The sequence below is a fragment of the Octopus sinensis genome, linkage group LG7 (genome assembly GCF_006345805.1).
Source record: "Octopus sinensis linkage group LG7, ASM634580v1, whole genome shotgun sequence".
NCBI classification, from domain to species: Eukaryota; Metazoa; Mollusca; class Cephalopoda; order Octopoda; family Octopodidae; genus Octopus; species Octopus sinensis.
In genome coordinates this window covers 70,560,342-70,577,506 of record NC_043003.1, presented here as the reverse complement: position 1 = coordinate 70,577,506, position 17,165 = coordinate 70,560,342, and positions in this window count along the sequence as shown.

The window sequence follows — 17,165 nt, the reverse complement described above, 5'->3', positions numbered from 1 at the left end:
TACTAATAACATACCATGTGTGTTATTACATTTATTAAACACCATCACCGGTTGTCAAGCGGTGGGGGGGGGGGGCAAAACAGGCATAAAGACACAGAGACACACATATATACGAATGCTTCCTTCAGTTTCCGCCTATCAGATCCACTCAGAAGTTTTTGGTTGGCCCAAGGCTATAGTAGAAGATACCTAGCCAAGCTGTCACGCAGAGAGACTGAACCTGGGACCATGCGGTTGGGGAGTAAGCTTCTTACCACACATCCACGCCTACACCTTCAATATTTTTCCATGGGGAAAATGATATTTATTTTAATCCGTCGATGTTCCGAGTAAAAAGCCTTATAGGCATATGGAAACGCGGATTAAGACAGAAGCGAAGTAAATGTCATATCCAACAAATATATTCATCTGTGTGTGTGTGTGTGTGTGTGTGTGTGTGTGTTTCTGTGTTTCTGTGTGTGTGTGCGTGCGTGTTAGAAAAGGTCTTACGTCGGAGGATCGGAGCCATTATATTCATCTTCGTTCTTATAACGAGTTATAATGAAAACAATTTTAACGTGAAACCGAAGACTTACTGTCTCTTCTAGATCTTTATGTAATTCTTCAGTTTAAAGTTAAATTGCTTCTATTATAAATCGAAATAAGAACAAACATTGATACATATATACCTACACACACACACACATATACACATAATTATATAGATATATGTAGACATATGCATGTATATATATATATATATATATATATATATATATATATATATATATAAGATCAGCAACAATTTAGATTCAAATGAATATGGCACTTAATTTAGATGCACCAGAATTTTTTATGGTGTTACCCATAAAAATATGCGGGGTGATTATAATCAAAAAATAAGCAACAAGAATGAATCCGGTAATTTAGAACAATTGTTTCATACTACAACATTTTATTAAAACCTGTAAATATTACAGCAGATTTAAGATGCCGAGTAATCTTCAGCTAATTTTGTATAGGTTTTCCAATAATATAAAGTTAATATATATATAAATTGTACTAAATTACCGGATTCATTCTTGTTGCTTATTTTTTTATTATATATATATATATATGTGTACATATATATCATGCCTGACCGCTTGTGTTGGTGGTTGTATATTGTCTGTTTTAGAACTCTCCCTGTCACAGCGTTCTGATTAAAACATCACAGGTATCAAAGTTTCATGTCTCTAGAATAAATAATTCAACACCAGCTTTCGGTTAGCGAACGTTTGAATTCACTTCTCTGGCCTGATGTTACCGACATCTTTTGTATCCAAGCGTTTTCCTTCATCTCATTACAAAAGAATTCTGTTAATATTTGCTTTCGTTCTTCTTTTCTTGTTATTCTTTGATACTTTTAATAATAATTTTAATAATAAATACACATATCATCGTCATGATTCTCGTTTTTTCATCTGCTCACGATATTTTGTGTGTGTGTGTGTGTGTGTGTTAAAACAACTTAACAATAAGCTGAATAGCTTTTAGTATTTACATGTGTCTTAAGCTTTCACAGGAAGAAGAATGACAGTTCCACACCCAAGTATAAGTTAATCTGTTTCCAAAGTACCCTAGAAAGACTATGCCTTGAGGTCAGCTAGTTGCGAAACGAACTTTTTAACCAAAAATATCTCAAAGTACACTTGACATTCAGAATACTTCTGTTTATTAAAGGAGTATTCAAAATAGCTTTTCAGCCAATTTCTTTGCAAAGAATCGAAAATGTTCCAGTATTAATTGATATATTCAATAAAAATAAAAGATAAAGATCTGAAAATTTTCAGTTTTTGCTTTTATTGATAAAATTGATTTTGCAACTTTGCAAAACATGGAAGAGCGTATTGCAGTGTAGAGACAAATCTATTTTAATTGCAATCTTTATGTTATGAGTTCAAATTCCACCGAGTTCAAGTGAGTTCAAATTTGCCTTTCATCCTTTCAGGGTTGATGAATTAAGCACCAGTTGCATACAGGAGTCGCTCTAATCGACTGGCCCCCCTGCCCCCAAATTTCGGTCCTTGTGCCGAGAGTAGAAAAGAATGTATAATACTACATTTTATCTCAACTCACCAAATTTATAAACCGTATTTGGCCTAATATTTGCTCCCAAATATAAATAAATAAATAAATAAATACGTGTGTGTGACGGTGCATGGCTTAGTTATTACGATCTTCAGCTCACGAACATAAAGTTGTGATTTCGATTCCCGGCGGCACTTTGTGTCTTCGAACAAGACACTTTATTTTACGTTGCTCCAGTCCACTCAGCTGGCAAATATGAGTTGTATCTGTATTTCAAAGGGCCAGTCTTGTCACACTCTGTGTCAGGCTGAATCTCTGAATCTCCCTGAGAATTACGTTAAGAGTACATGTGCCTGTGGACGTTAATTTCACGAGCAGACGTCTCTGTTGATCAGATCAACTGGAACCCTCGTCATCGTAACCGACGGAGTGCCAGGTATATATATATATATATATATATATATATATATATATATATATATATATATATATATATATATATATATACATATATACAGGGTGCACTGGGTAAATTGTCACCATTTTATATTTTTAATTTCGCGCATGCGCATTGTTTTTTATTTTGTCGACTACACAGTATAATAGTTGGGCACCGTCTGTGAGGAAAACAGTACCTTGATGCAATTTACTCTGCCAGAAATTTGGAGACGACATGCTGTGCCGCTTGGCATTCGGACCAGAAGCTCCAATACGAACATTTTAGAGTATTTGGGTGTCAATCTGTTGGCTTGCCCTGTCCCCAAAACATGTATCGAGAGTGATAAAAATCGAAAATACAGGCAACATCCTGGTGTTTGGAGTGATCACTTGTGATGGTGACGTTATGCCTCCATTCCTCTTCCCACACGGCTTCAGACTCAACACGGAGGTCAACATCAGGAGCCCTGAAGAAGGCAGTGCTGCCCTGGGTCAAGAGGGTGGCAGCTGGAGGAGCCTATATCTGGCAACAGGAATTCGCACCATGCCACACAAACAGTCACGGCTGTCAGATAATTTCTGCAACCATATCACCCCTAACATCTGGTTTTCTAACTCCCCAGACTGCAACCTCCTTGATTATTATGTGTGGAGCGCAGTTGAGCGAGAGATTAAAAAAAAACTCCTTGCAACACCAACAACGAATAGGAGGCAAGGATTATAACAGCATTTACCAACTTAAAGAAGGAGACCGCCCAGAAGAATTGCAGGGGATTCCGAAGTCTTCTGGAGGTTGTGTTTGAAGCCGATGGCGATTTTATTGAGTAAATTTACCCTTTAGTACTTCAAGATACTTTTATGTAATTTTGGTAAAGGTATCTGTTAAAATGAGAAGTCAGTGTTATTTTTACTTTTGCGCGTAATTTAGACGACACCCTGCATATATATATATTATATATATATATATAATATATATATATATATATATATACACACATATATATATATATATATATATATATATATATATATATATATTATATATATATATATATATATATATATATATATATATAGATATATATATATATAGATATATATATATATATATATATATATATATATATATATATATATATATATATATATGCATACTATGAACTCTCCAGTCAAGGATGACGTATGAGTGTGCCGAACGACCTGCAGAAGTGATTTGTCTATAGTGATCAAATGTTATGTTCTTACTGATATTAGCTCACTCCCTGAATCAAATCGACGTTATCCGAAGAAGTGCACGATGTGCGACGCGTCAGATGTGGGAGTGATCGCATAGCAACGTGAGATGAAGTTTTTTACTCAAGAACACAACGCACCACCCAGTATAGGAATTGAAACAACGACTCCGCGATCGTGAGTGCAACATCCTAACCACAAGGCGTCATATACACACACGCACACACACAAACACACACAAACACACACACACACCACACACACACACACACCATATATATATATATATATATATATATAATATATATGCATATATGTACATACACACATATATATATATATATATATATATATATATACATACATGTGTATATATATATATATATGTATATATACATACACATATACACGTATACATGCACATATACATCCACCCATCCATCCATCCATCCATCCATCCATCCACACATACATACATACACAATGGCTGTTCACTCGTAACCGAAGACCATTGCTGACCTTCAGGAACATTGTGCACTCTAGGACTAACTTATATTTTGCATTTGCGGCTCCGTTGCTGGCTAATTAGCTCTTGACAAGCTTACACAACTGCAAACATTGCAAACCAAGCTTTCCCCATTCACTACAGCAGCAGTGCGATTTCGAGCAGCACACGTACTCTTTCAAAGATGTCGATCCTCTTCTTAACTTGCTTCCTTCATCTGTAGCGATGACAGGCATTGCCCTCCCTGTCAGTCTCCTGCATATCACAGGCCTTTAATAAGGACTTGACACAGTCCTTAAATCGCTGCTTTGGTTTCTGCTGTGGTCTCTATCCATTAACAAGTTTCCCATATAACATCAGTTTAGGGATCCTACTATCCTTCATTCTGATAAGGTGTCCAGTCCAACGTAACCGGTTATTGTGCACCATCGCCTCAATTATCAAGATATCAGCTGTCCACAGGACCTGTGTGTCTGGAGTTTTTAAGGTCCAGCCAACATTCAGAATGTATCTCAGACATCTCTGATGAAAGTGTTCAAGGATCCTTACATGATGTTTGTAAAGGGTCCATGTCTCACATAAGTAAAGGAGCGATGTCAGTACACATGCACGGTACACAACAATTTTTTTTTTTGGTTTGTGATGCCATGCTGGAACCAGATACGAGACTGAAGAGACCGGAAGAAATCAGTTGCTCTCTGCAGCCTGAAAGATATTTCATCATCCAGGGAGCAAGAATGTTCCTTCATCCAAGATAGCTATGCTCAGTCTAAATTCCTTGAAAGAAGCAGAAATAAAATTCATTTTTTTTTTGCATGTAATCCACTGTATGAGTGACTAAGTCAGTCATCTGCATAAAAGAGGCCACGAATAAGAGATTGGAAAACTTGAATTGGCAGCAAATAGGCCCAGATTAAAGAGGCGGCCAGAAAATCGATACCTGACATATATTCCCAGAAAGCTAACCTTAGCATTAGTAAAAGCAGCAGCAAAGTACAAAGAAAAGAGAGTTGGTGCAAGGATGTCACCTTGCTTGACACCATTCTCTACAAGAATGGGTCCCGCCATGCCACCATGAACATTGACCCAAGCCTTCATCCCATCATGAAATGACTTAATTATAGATACAAAGTGATCCGGACATACAAGTTTGCTAAGTAGTTTCAATAGTGAGGCCCTGTTCACAATATCAAAGGCCTTCGTTAAATTAACCTAGGCAAGATCCATATTCTACTCATAGCGCTTTTGCATCTGTCTTGCTGTAAAGATTATATTCATTGTGCCTCTACCAGATCAGGAGCCACATTGAGATGCAGATAGGAAGGACATCATTTACGAGACACCCATTCAGACGCGGAAGAACCTTGCCAGCAGCTGTTAGTAGAGCAATACCTCTGTAGTTACCACACATTGTTCTGGTTCCTTTTCCTTTATAGAGAGGAAGAATAATTGCATCCTTCCAATCCTTAGGCATTGCATCATCCCTCCAGACTGCACTAATAAGTTCAGGAAGGGACTGTATGATGTAATCACCACCAAATCGCAAAACCTCAGCACAAATTCCATCCTTTCTAGGTGCCCTTCCAAGATTCAATTTACTTATTGATATCATCACTTCATCTATTGAGGGCATGGACTTTAAGTTAGGTCTTTGTGGCATACTATCAATCAGTGTTTCATCCACAACTGACTCATGGTTTAGGAGTTCAGAGAAATGTTCGATCCAACTAGCTGTGATTTCTGTTGATTTAGTAAATAGAGTGGAAGACTCTTTGGAAAGCAAAGGAGCTGATGTGGAGCTCTTAGGCCCATAAACTTGCTTCATAAGATGATAAAGCTTCTTGTCATTTGCATCAGTAGGAGCCTGAACATCACGAGAAAGATCCTCCCACCAAGTGTCCTGCATATTCCTGGGAGATTGCTGCAGTGGTGATTTTACACTGCTATAGTAGGCAAGTGCTAGACTTCGCTGCACAGCTGAAAGTCCTCTGTGCAGCAATATATTGTGGGCATGGCACTTTAAAACCAATAGTCGCTGAATTTCAGCATCATTTTCATCAAACCAGTCTCTGTGTCTGGCAGTAGTATATCCCAGTTTTTCAGCAGCACATTGAAGAACCTAGTCTCGAAAATCTTCCCATACTGTAGTATTTTCAATGCTGGGCAAGCGAGTCCGAAGCTCTTTCCTCGACACAGCATCATATATATTGTGAACATTCAGACACTGAGAAATGCCAACTGGCCTGCTTCTCTCTTTCATTCAAATCATCATCCGGGACTTTGCTCGCACCAGATTGTGTTCTATCCAGCATTCCGATCCATGAAAGGACTTGACATTACAAATGTCATAGATTTCACGCTTGCGGATGATGACATAATCCAGCAAGTGTCAAACTTTAGACCTTGGATGCATCCATGTTGTTATGTGATCGCCTTTATGCAAAAAACGAGTGCTTGCAATGTAAAGTCCATGTTCATCGTAAAGCGCCAGCAGCATGAGACCATTGCTATTCATTTTCCCTACACCAAAACGTCCTAGAGAGTTCCATGTTTGCCAGTCTGTTCCAACCGTGATATTTGAATCCCCCAGTAGAACGACTTTATCAGAATTGGGTTTTTTTCCTAAGTACGGCTCTCAGGTGGGTATAAAAAAAGTTTTATCTTCATCACAACTAGTCAAAGTAGGTGTACAGGCACTTATTAGAATAGCGAACAGCCCACCTTTCAGGTGTAATCGTAGAGTCATTAGACGTTCATTTATAGGAACTTCTTAAGGATGTCAGATCAAACTGCAAAGCCTATATCAGCCTCTCTGCAATCCTCCTTCTACCTCCCCTTCCAAAAAAAGTTGTATCCACCTCCTACTTCCTCCATCTTACCATCACCTTCTCTGAAAGTGCAGTTATATCAATATTATAACGGTTCAGCTGGCGAGCAACAAGTACAGTACGTCTTTCGGCCTACAATCACTCTTGTTATGCAACAGAGTGCACACATTCTTTGTTTTTCAAGCGCAGGGTGGACATCCATCAGTCGCTCTAAACTGACCAGATATAGAAAGACAGGCAATTTTTGGTTCACCTTTCCTAGAACCTCCCCGGCCTCCGGGTGAGCAGTACCCTCTCCTAATGGAGCTGCTCAGATACCCACACAGCACTCGAATCCCACCGCTGTCTTGGGCGACTTGGAGACGACTTTATATCTAGCATGGGACGCCAACGTGCAGGTCGCTGACTACATGCTTCCAACCCGTCAGGTCTGCATGCTTCACCACCTTCCCATCGCCGCAGGACTTACGAATAAACACAAAATAAAAATATACTAAAAATAAATATATAAATATATACTAAAAATAAAATAAATATATATAGGGAAAAAAGAAGCACATATCGAGCAGAGGTCAGCAATGCCTGTGCAGAGTTTTAGGTCCAATAATGCTTGCACAACACTTCATAGACCCTCTCCACTTTATTGATATTAGCCAGAGACAAGCCAGAGCGAGACGCCTGGTGCCAATAGGAGTCGCAGGCTCAGGGATATGGGAGCGCTATGATCTCTAGCACAAATCAAAGGTCCCCAAAATGTCCAATACAATTCCCTGCATATAAGAGTGACGTCCTTTTAGAGACATGCTTCAACAGAAGCTGAGCGGTACCTCCCTCCCAGTGGTCTTTCAGCACGCCGGACACCATTCCGGAATTTCAGCGCACCCGTGCTATTGCTAGATAGCTGTTGAGCTTGCACTAGCTTCATCTGATCTTTGAACAGGTCTTGTTTTTAGTCCTGGTGGGGGTGCCAGTTTAGTCACTGACAACCCGATCATGCAACAGGTTGTATTGGGTTCCATGTTACCAGTAGCACTTATGAGAGCCTCATAAGTGACCTGACATACATACATACATACATACATATTCAAATACACACACACAAACGTCCGTGTAAAGCTGGTAAGCCATGGTAAACCGAGGAAGGTACATAATAACCTTCACACAAATGAATAAACTCAAAATATTTCCCCCCTTCTCCAATAACATGCTGCTATTTATTTATTCATTTTGTTATTTGTTTCTTTAAACCGAGAGGTTAGCAATTTCCTGGTTTCCTAAATTCTTCTGTCTGCAAGTAAGTAAGGGGTTAAACTTGTTTCATGAAAAAATAGCTATTTTGGGTCAATTCGTTGATTCTCGCTTTCCTCATTAGTCGTCATTTTCTGGTCAATGATGTATGCATTTCTTACTGCTTTTATTCATTCAAAATCCGAATTGAGATTTGGAGAAAAGAGTAAGATATATTTCGAAGGATTTTAAGGTACTTATAAACTTATAAACTCAATCGGATTGTCAATCTGTGGTTCGCAGCTGAATTAGCATGAAATGATTGTACTACACTACCTTGTGGCTTATTTTGATTATATATATATATATATATGTGTGTGTGTGTGTGTGTGTGTGTGTGTGTGTGTGTGTGTGTGTGTGTGTGTGTGTGTGTGTGTGTGTGTGCGTGCGTGTGTGTGTGTGCGTGTGTGTGTGTGTGTGTGTGTGTGTGTGTGTGTGTGTGTGTGTGTGTGTGTATGTATATACACACACATATACATATGTTCGCTGCTGATTCGCAGAGACAGCGAAGATGGCTTTTCTCGAGAGATTCAATTGTTATCCCTTGCCATTATGTTCCAGTTTTTCGCGTTTGTGTTGCTTTACTTTACGAAGTCGACGATAGATATCATTTATACCAGAATTTCGAAAACAATGCAGTACCAGAGAATTTCAGATTCTTTATATTTGGTAGACTAACTAATATTAGATGTATTGAATTCACCAGATGATACCATACATGTGCGTGTTTCTTGTGTGTTTGTGGTTGTGCGTTAGAATTATATATATCTCTTATTATAAAAGGCAGATTTTATCTGCCTCCCTTTGGGAGTTATACAAATCTACAATATAGGATTTCTTCAATTACAATTTACCTAGCATTTATAAGAGTACAATGCATCGCGTCATGCCAGGTCCAGTTTTTAAAATTTAAACTCCAATTAAGCAAAATTTACAGAAAACTCACATTCTGGTGTGTGTGTCAAATGCTTTTCTTAGTCTGGTTTACAGCACACGCAAACGCACACACACAGTGTGCAATGAATAAACTGAAACTAATTCACTGTGTGTTGACAGGTAGAAAATAGAATGCGATGGCGATGGCTATGGCGATGGCGATGGCGATGGCTATGGCGATGGCGATGGCTATGGCGATGGCGATGGCGATGGCTATGGCGATGGCGATGGCTATGGCGATGGCGATGTAATATTTGTTTCTCTCTATGACGCTCATAAAAGCATTGATGTACATGTGTGCGTGCGTGAGTGTGTGTGTGTCATTCCTCACACACACGCATACACATACATATATGAGAGTGGCAAACACAAACGTTTCAAACAACTACATACAAACACGTGTGTGTTTGTTATTAGTAAAAAAAGGCGCCAAAACACAACTCACTTATCATTCCAACACATTTGCAAAGACACACGGACGGTCGAATAACGATACAGAAAAGGTAAATTGGTTTTTATTTTACTCTGTATATATTTTATTATATAATATTATATATAGATATATGTATATATAATTGCAGTATGAAACAGTGTTTATGTATAAACAGACGACACTTATATATAGTTATTAATAAATGTATGCATCCGTTTAACCCTTTCGTTACCAAACCACCCGAAAAATTTTGGTTAATGTGACCAAGCCGCCCGAATTTACCTATTCATATTTAAATGAGAATATCAGAGTAAATCTCTTTAGAACATTCGTGAAAACACGTATTATACTTCGTAACAGTTCAACTACAGTTTTGTACAAAAATCGAAGTGTAATTTTAATTCCGTGAATTATGGGAGATTTCTTTCCGAAATTTGTTCCTATTGTGTTTTCAAAATTTGTAATTCTGACAAAAAATGGATACGAATTTCATTATATCAAGCAGCGAGTCAGAATTCGAAGGATTTTTCTGAAGACCTTCATAAATCTAACTCTATGACTGAAAAAAAAAAGCATGTGGTATTTGATCTCAACCTAAACAAAGCGAAAGAAACGATAGTTTGTTATTTCCCACAACCTTAAATGAAATTAAGGCCTATTTTGCCATAAATATTATTATGGGTATTAGAAAGTTACCCAGAATAACAAATTCTATCGTAAAATTTTGTTGTATACCCAATTGAATATTAGCTAATAACCCATTTTCTATAGCGATGTTCGAACAAAATTTTAATAATTTTATATATTGTTGAATTTACCTGTATCTACCTGCAATTAGAGTCACTTTGTGACAAAATTATAGTATAGAATTGGTTGAGAACATTTCACTAAATTATCTTCCAAAAATCAGATTAATATATTCATAAATAAAAAAGTTATAGTTGTTTAATGAAACCAGACTAAATTTATGATTACGTTAGAAATTAATTGAAACACATAAGGGGTGTATTTTGGTCAGAAATATAGTAACGAAAGGGTTAAAAAAAACCAAAAAATATTTTATTCTTTGTAAATGTTGTGTTCAAAATAACATTTTCTTTTAAGAATGTGTATATAACAAAGTATGTGTATATAACTACGTGGCTTATATCTTTATATATAAGAGTGAAGTTGTGTGTCTGTCTCCTACGATTTAGATTCGTAACTACTCTCCCACATTTTGCGGTGTAGTTTAACAACCAAAAGCGGGTATCTTATAGTCGTGATTCATATCGAGCCCTTCTGGGTATTAGCGCGCGTCTACGATGAGTCTACGATTTTTAAAAAAAATTACCATCATATTTTTCCATTTTAATGCATATTTTTCGTTATTATATAAGGGAAGTAACTCTCTAAAATATCTACGATGTGTCAACGATTTAAAAAAAATTACCTTAATTTTTTTTCAATTTTTAATGCATTTTTTTGCTATTTTTTGGCTATAACTCTCTAAAAATGCTTATATAGTTATTTCCCTTACACACCCGAGCAACGCCGGGCGATACTGCTAGTATATATATATATAATATATATATATATATATATATTATATATATATAAGTTCAGCAAAATTTAGATTCAGATGAATATGGTACTTAAGTTAAAGGCACCAGAATTTGGTATGGTATTATCCATATAAATCAAATGGGGTGATTATAATCAAAATAAGCAACAAGGATATCCCAGGTAGTGTAGTACAATTGTTTCATGCTACTTCATTTTATTAAACACTGTAAGTATTACATCAGTTTTAAAATGTCGAGCAATCTTCAGCCACATATAGAACTTTTTAATTAAACGGACAATGCACATTATTTATACTTATTTCATTACTTATACTTAGTTCATTTAATAAGTATAAATAATGTGCATTGTCCGTTTAACTAAAAAAATTCTATACGTGGCTGAAGATTGCTCGACATTTTAAAACTGATTTAATACTTACAGTGTTTAATAAAATGAATTAGCATGAAATGATTGTGGCTTATTTTGATTATATATATATATATATATATATATATATATATATATATATATATATATATATATATATATATATATATATATATATATGTATGTATGTATATATACACACACATATACATATATACACATGTAAACACACATATATACATACACACCGACACATACGCACATACACACAAACAGGAGAGAAAGTGATAGAGAAAGCGGAGTGAGAGAGAGAGAAAGTAAGTGAAAGAGAAAAAGGGAGAAAAAGTAAAAGAGAGAAAAGCTCTGTATCACGAATTTGGTTCGGTTAAGGCTTGTTAATGGCAACACACAGTACATTGGACCACTTATTTCACCACTTATTTCTCCCTTTTTCTCTTTCTTTCTCTCTCTCTCTCTCACTGTCTCTCTTCCTTATTCCCTCTCCCTCTGTCTCTCTCTTTCTCTCTCTCTCTCCTCCTTCTCTCTCTCTCTCCTCCTTCTCTCTCTCTCTCTCTCTCTTTCTCTTTCTCTCTCTCTCTCTCTCATTCTGGTTGTATGTTAATCGTTGCCTTTGTCAATTTTCTAGATATTTACTCTCAAATGAAATTTTAAAAACTAAGAGGCAATTCTTTTCATTCCGAAGCATAACTTTAACCTAACAAATGAGTGTGCCTGACTTACAATTCTACAGCCATACATCTTCCATATAATCTATAAGCCATACAACTCCCATATAACTATAAAACTAAGCAATAAATGAAGTATTTCATTACTGTCGGTTTTCGAACATGACAGAAATGTTTTCAGGAAGTTTAAATTTAGTTCAGTTTAAACGTATTCGATGAACGAATTCATAACGCCTGTCACTAACAGAGTATATGAATGAAAGGTAGCGAAATTGCAATGACCTCCGTACAGTTGGTTTAACTGTAAAAACTATAAGTTTGATTAAAGTTCAATGACAGGCACCTCACAGGCTTTCTGTACAACGTGAAGAACGGTGTATAACTTAATCTAACAAATGTAATAATCTGTGAGCAGTGAAATGTGGTGGTGATTGGAATCTGCTTCGAGGAGATGAAATTATTAAAAGGTGAGTGAGCGAGCCAGAAATTATTCTAAGTGGTTCTTTGACTTTTTTTAGAAACAGAAGCTAAATTTCCTTCAACTCGTATTATTGGTTTAAAAAGGAAAAAAAAAAAAGAAAAGAAAAGAAAGCAGGGATGGCACAGGCATGGCTGGGTGGTTAAGAAGCTCGGTTTTTAAACCACGTGGTTTCGAGATCAGTTCCACTGCGCGGTAACTTAAGCCAGTATCTTCTACTATAGCTTCGGGCCAACTAATGTCTTCTGAGTGATTTAGTGAATTTGGTACATGAAAACTCCGTGGAAGCCCATCGTGTGTGTGTGCGTATATATATATATATATATATATATATATATATATATATATATATATATATCTGTAAATGTAATATGTGACAATTATTCGGTAGCCATGATAAATGTCCGAGTTTCAGATGTCGGGGTGGAAATCCACGCCGCCATCTCTTCAGTTATCCGACCATCGGAAAAATTCTATGAAAATGACTGCTAAACAAAAGGAAATTAGTGTGATTGACCGTTATTTATACCAAAGAGCTATTTAAATGACCTCTAAGTGAGCGGAGGGAGTAAAAGTAAGGGGGTAAAAATGTTCATAGTATTCACGTAAGTGCGCATGAGCATACCTACACATGCGCGCCCGCACACCCACGTACATGCGCCTATAAGTATACACTCATCCACCCTCACTTGAGACACACACATTCTCACTCCACACACACGCGCACACCAAAAAGTTTCATACACACGTCTATATACGCACATGCACAAGGAAAAACAGGGCTAAGGGCAACAATACAGTAAAAAGTGTAAAGAAGTATAAAAAATATAAGCAATAAGAGTAAAACACGTCTATATATGTTCATACCCGTATGCACGCACACACTCACGTCTATATACGCGCACGCCCGCACACATCTGTATAAGCACACACACGCGAACAAAAAAGTTCATACACACGTCTATATACGCACATGCACAAGGAAAAACACAGGGCTAGAGGCAAAATACAGCAAAATGTGTAAAAAAATGTATAAAAACAATGAGTAAAACACGTCTATATACGCACATACTTGCACACGCGCACACAAAAGATTCCAAATACACGTCTATATACGTACAGGGAAAAGCAGGGTGGAAGGTTGAATACAGAAAAAATGTGTAAAAATAATGAGCAATAAACCTATAAAACAATATCTCTATAAATATGTAAAAATATGTGTATAAAAAATATATGAATATATATAAAAATGTATAAGAAATATAAGTAAAAAGTATAAAGAGATAAAAAGCTAGTACGTGGACACAATATAGAAAGCAAGCCCTATCTGTAATCTCGTGGGTGGGACCAAAAATGTAACAATTATTTAGCCACATATGGGCACGATCTGAAAAGATAGGACTTGCTTTCTATATTGTGTCCATGTACAAGCTTTTTATCTCTTTATGCTTTTTAAAATGAACATAAGGTAATTTTAATGCCAACATTTTTCTGGCTGTCTTTCATTTTCAGAGAAATCCTAGCAACCGTTTCGATTTGCACATTCCTTTTGTTTAACTTTCGCACTTAAGTGTAATATTTCTTAGAACTACCCTTTACCTTTTCTGCTAGCTGCCAGGGCACTGGGTTTTGCATCGACCGCTTACATTTTATCACAATTGCACTTTTGGTCGATAGAATATCGATTTTCTCGAAATACACTCTGTCCACATGTGCTTATAGATGTGAATGCTCATTCGCAACTGTCCGCATCCACGTGCCGTTTGGTGCTTACAAAACCATTTCAAATAATTATGCTCTTTAGCGTTGTGGGAATTTTTTGTGTTGAAATGCCATATTTAGTGCTTGGAAACAGCAACGAGGTAAATTTAATTGATTCATTCAATTAGAGATTTTCGATAGGATGCTTCGAAAATGCAAGAGTCACATTAGCAGAAAAGCAAAAAAATGCTTCCATTTTGCGTTCCTTGCCGGCAAGCGAAACAATGTGTGAACAATGTGTGCTTCGGTGTGCTCGCAATGCTGTTTCTACTTCAAACGCCAGAGCATCACAGACAGCTCAACAAACAAAACGCCGGTGTGCTCGCAATGCAGTCTCTAATTCGATCGCCAGAGCATCACAGACAGCGCAAAAAGCAGAACTGCTGCGTGCTCGCAATGCTGCTTCTATTGCAGTCGCCAGAGCATCACAGACAGAAGCAGAATTACACGATTTTAGACTTCAGTCCTGTCACGAACATAACCCGTTCAATGTTTAGTATAGTTTAGTATAAAATGTTACCTACAATGTTTTTATTTCATGCTGACCACTTGATAAAATCATTAAAGGGATTTGATCCTTAATTATATAATGTAGCTTTAGATGCATCGTGACCAAAACCAAAACGTAGAGGTCACAAATGGAACGCTTGCGACCATAGCGAACACATCTGATCATTTTTATAACATATCAATTATTGTTGGTGTTTAGCAACAGCCACATCTTAACAATATTAGAAGAGCACTCAAAGATCGCAAACCTCCGCCAAAGCAACACCAACGTCTTTTCAACGATTAACCGGAGATGATTTTTAAAATAAGAACATTTGAAATAAACTCGACTGCTCTCACAAACGATAATACTAAAAATGAACCCGACCGCTCTCAAAAATTAAGTATAAAAAAACCGGAAAAATAATCCAGAATCCTTGACCGGTGCCGGATCGATCCCATCGGTTCGTGCTAGTCATAAGGCAAAACATCCCTGAAAGTTCCATCCGAATCCATCCAACGGTTCTTGAGATAACTTGTCCACGGGCAAACAAACGCGTCTGAAGACAGTACCTTCGCCTTCGCTAGGGCGGAGGTAATAAAAGTATATTTAATTCATTGAGAGGAATTGAGCATAAAACTCTACCATTTTGAAAGACCATTCAAAATTTCTGTCTTTTTTATGTTACTTCTTTCAGTCATTGGACGGCGGTCTTGATCGAAGGGTTTAGTCGATCAAATCGGTCCCAGTATTTTTTTAAAGTCTGGTGCTTATGCTATCGGATTTCTTTCTCGAACCGCTAAGTTACGAGGACGTAAACAAGACAACAAAGGTTGTCTCACGCTGGACAGGAAGACATACACAGGTGCCAGCGCGCGCACACACACACGTATTTATATATACGATGGGCTTCCACAAAACTTCCGTCTAGCATATTCACTCACAAGGTGTTGTGCTTGCCCTGTGCTAGAAGACACATTCCCAAGGTGCTGTGCAGTGGACTGAACCTGAAAGCGCAAGGTTGCAAAGCAAGCTTCTTAATGACATAACCACGCGCCTTAACTATAGGATACTCCATATATTTGGTCAGCCCGGGGCTAAAATAGAATATACTTGTCCAATGAGACACGTAGTGGAACTGAACCCGGAACGATGTGTTTGGGAAACAAACTCAACACTACACAGTCACGCTTATGCCTATATCTATTTCTTTACTACCCACAAGGGGCTAAACACAGAGAGGACAAACAAGGACAGACAAACGGATTAAGTCGATTATATCGACCCAGTGCGTAACTGGTACTTATTTAATCGACCCCGAAAGGATGAAAGGCAAAGTCGACCTCGGCGGAATTTGAACTCAGAACATAACGGTAGACGAAATCCGGCTACGCATTTCGCCCGGCTGCTAACGTCTCTGCCATCTCTAAATATAGCCTGAATTATTTCAGTTAGAGTGACATTATTACTACAGTATCGCATGAAACTCCAGACCAATTTTAACTGTTTGTATTATGAGAATTCAGAAACGAGAGATATGAAGTAAATTATTTTTGACGGTTTTCCAGTTTTTTAAGCAAGAAAGCCACGTATTCGATTACGTGAAATACGAAACTCAAGTGCAACTCAAAGAGTGAATTATAAAGTCCAAGTGCAACTCAAAAAGTAATGGTAATATATATATGGAATAGACCAGCTGTGGCACATTCATTGCATGCCGCCAGGCAGCGAGCTGGCAGAAACGTTAGTACGCCGGGCGAAATGCTTAGCGATATTTCGTCTGCCGTTACGTTCTGAGTTCAAATTCCGACGAGGTCGACTTTGCCTTTCATCCTTCCGGAGTCGATAAATTAAGTACCAGTTACGTACTGGGATCGATGTAATCGACTTAATCTCTTTGTCCGTCCTTGTTTGTCCCCTCTATGTTTAGCCCCTTGTGGGCAATAAAGAAATAAAAAATATTAGCACGCCGGGCGAAATGCTTAGCGGTTTTTCGTCTGTCTTTAAATTCTGTGTTCAATTCCGCCGAGATGAGATCGACTTTGCTTTTCATCCTTTCGGGGTCAATAAATTAAGTACCAGTTGCGCACTGGGGTCGATCTAATCGAC